A 3,162-nucleotide genomic window follows, 5' to 3' on the forward strand; every position below is an offset into this window, starting at 1 on the left:
GCAGGACTCTTCGGTTAAAAAGTAATACAACTAAGTATTTAACTTCTGGAGCCCCAGACTGCCGGTGGTAAGATGTCAGTCTCACAGTGGGACATCTTCAGATGCCGGGTATGGAATTCGTGGTTTCTTTGGGGAATTTGGGATGACTTCAGATCCTACTGGCCTGGGAAAATTGAACCCTTTGATGCAAGATGGCCAACCTCTGGTAGCCACATAGATATATAAGGAAGACTAGTCTCGGGGGTATTTTTGGGAAAACCAATAGACAGTCATTCAGAAAGAGATGAGAAAGAATTCACCTTAAGGCACTGAGAACAATCATTGGAATGAAACTGCCCTTTTCTTGAGGAGATGGCTCCAGTTGTCCCCCGTCGCTAGCTCTGGGGTTGTGGCTTGTGCGTGCCTTCAGGTTGAGCTGAGTGGTGCATTACGGGAAGCTTCTCGATTTTCTTTCCTTCAATGCCGCCTCCTTCCTGAACTCCAGTATAGGTTCAAAGGGAAAAAAATCTGTAGATAGCTAATTGTGTGTGGGGGATGTGTGGGTGCATGGAGGGCATCCTGCAGCCTGTGAGCTCCCCACTCCATGTCTCATTTCATGCAACCTTTTCTGAACAGCCTATACTGCCACACTGCTGGTCCGTCACGCGTGGCAGCTCGGCCAGCCTAGTTGGTGGCTGTCAGTATGACTTAAGGTATGACACCTACGAAGGTATAGCGCCTACCTACTGGTTGATGTGTTTTTTCCTTTTGCCAAGTGATTGCATTTGTTTAATATTTTCCTTCCTTCTAAAATGACACTATTAAGGAACATCGCTCTGCTTCTCCCCCTCCCCCCAAAGCCCCACACCTGCATGTTCTCTTTTGTCAATAAACACCAACAGTGGGTTGTGGCAAAGACAGCCTCCGCTCAGAGGCGGAGGTTCTGAGCTGAGTCCTGGTGTGCTGCTAACCAGTCGATGGCCTTAGGCACCTGCAGTGTTTTGAGGGCTAAATTCTCCCTTCAGCAAGGGCTGGAGGGGTGGATTAGCCAGTCTCTCAGGCCCTGCCTGCTTCGGACATTCTGCTAACATCCTGTGATTCTAGATGCCATGTTGACTGTGTCCTTTCAAGGAAAACCTTGGAATAGAGAGAAGAGCTCTTGACGGGCAGCTCCCCTGCTTCCTGATTAAGTCCTATCGTCCCTACCAGTCAATCCCCAACCAAGGAAGTCATGCTCGATTCATTTCCATGGAATTTACAGGTGAGAGACACTTTCATGACCTGGTGGACCAAGCAGGAGAATCCATGTCAGCTGTCCTGGTCCTTTCCCTGCCTCTGTGGGCCTCTCGGTGTCTTAGTTTACACATCTGCCAAAGGAGTAGAATTATACTTCTTTTTACAGGTAAATTTTAAGGCATGATCAGTTTTCAGGAAGTGCTTCAAGACCCTAGGCGAGATGAAAATGCTAAGTGCTCTCTGACTTTCCATCCCTGTTATAAGGTGCTGCTTCTTCAGATGATGGGGAGCCCTTTGTGGGGGGTGGGGAATTCAGGTGAGTGTTGCTCTGGCCTGCTGTCTTGAGTACAAATGTGAATGATCGACTGACTGCTTATTGCCAAACTGGAAATGTTTTGTAGGGATTTACTGGCATGGTATCATTCCTAGAAGAAGAAAAAAAAAAAAAAAAAAAAAAAAAAAGGAGAGAGAGAGAAACTTGACTGCACATTTTTTTTTTTTTTAAAATCCGTGTTGTGACTTTTATTTAATTTCTATGTTTTTTTGGTAATAAAAAGTTGACTTTTTTATTTGAATTTGTCTTTTTTTATTTATTGGTCTGAAAGGCATTTCAAAGGTATTATAATAATATATTGGTGTAATTTAATTGGTGCAACATGCTTTATGGCTCCAGTCAAAATTGGTTTTCATTCATTTGATTGGTTTGAGCCCAGAACAGCCTACAGGGGGGCAAAAGCTGGATAACCACCCAAAGTGTGTGTATTTTCATTGGAAACTGATTTTTGTTTTGTTTTTCATTTTTCGTTTTGTTTTGTTTCCGTTTTTATTTTTTAAATTAAATAAATTGCAATGAACTGAACTGGGACCTTGCTTCTTTATTTGGTTGTTTTCCTCTGAGTTAATTAAGTGACAGACTGGGTGTAAGTAGCAGAAACCCACCCAAGCTAGCTGAAACACAAAAGGGGAATTTATTTGAAGTTTTTGGAGAAGGAAATGCAGCCGGAACCAGAACTGGAGCAGTAGGAGCCAAGAGAACTCCAGGCCCTTTCATTCTGCCCTTCTTTGCACACCAGCTTTCTTCTCCTCCTTTTGTAACCTTGCTTTCTCCCTGATTTTATGACTTACCCCATACCTTGCAGGTAGTCTCAGTTCTGGGTTCCAGAAGAGACTACTGGCCCGGTTCCTTCAAACTGGACTGGAGTGAGAAAATGAATAATAAACAAGTAAACAAATAACCCACCCAAATTATAGATTGTAATAATTACTATGAAGGATATGGATAGGGTACAGAGATAGAGAATTAAGGGAGGGGGTACCTTTTATAGAAAGAATAGTCAGGGAAGGTATCTCTGAAGAGGTGACATTTGGTAAGAGATTGGAAGAAGAACTAGTTCTATGAAGAGGGAGCATTCTAGACAAAGGGAATAGTATATGCAAAGGCCCTGGGGTCTTCAAAACAGAGCTTTCTTTACAGGGTTAATTTCTGGCCCATTGGCATAGGACAATCCTGGTCCCGGGAGTGTGGTGTTTTGCTAAACACATGTGGTCAGGTTCTAACGTGGACTGGCTGCCATCGTTTAGGACTCTGTGTACCCTTAATTACAAATGGCCGCCTCCTTTGACAGGTGGTCCCCAGATGAGATACATGCCATGACGTGCAATTTTAAATAAGAATATGTTTCCACTGCAGAAAAATCACTGCCAATTTATTGAAATTTATGGAGAAGATGTTTTTAATCCGCAGAATCATGCAAAACTTGGGGCATGGAAGCAGAGCAACAGTAGTGCTCTATGAAGACCAGAAAGTTCAGACGAAGGGTTTCATGTCACAAAACCTGCCCCATGCTGTCACAACCGTCTAGTTCCGGTGGGAAATTGGGGGGGGGGAGGGGAATTGGCAGTCAATGTTTTTAAATTATGACAATTATTTTCCTAGTGAAGGAAAAT

The sequence above is a fragment of the Herpailurus yagouaroundi genome, unplaced genomic scaffold (assembly GCF_014898765.1).
Source record: "Herpailurus yagouaroundi ecotype Mexico unplaced genomic scaffold, PumYag 182, whole genome shotgun sequence".
Lineage (NCBI taxonomy): Eukaryota > Metazoa > Chordata > Mammalia > Carnivora > Felidae > Herpailurus > Herpailurus yagouaroundi.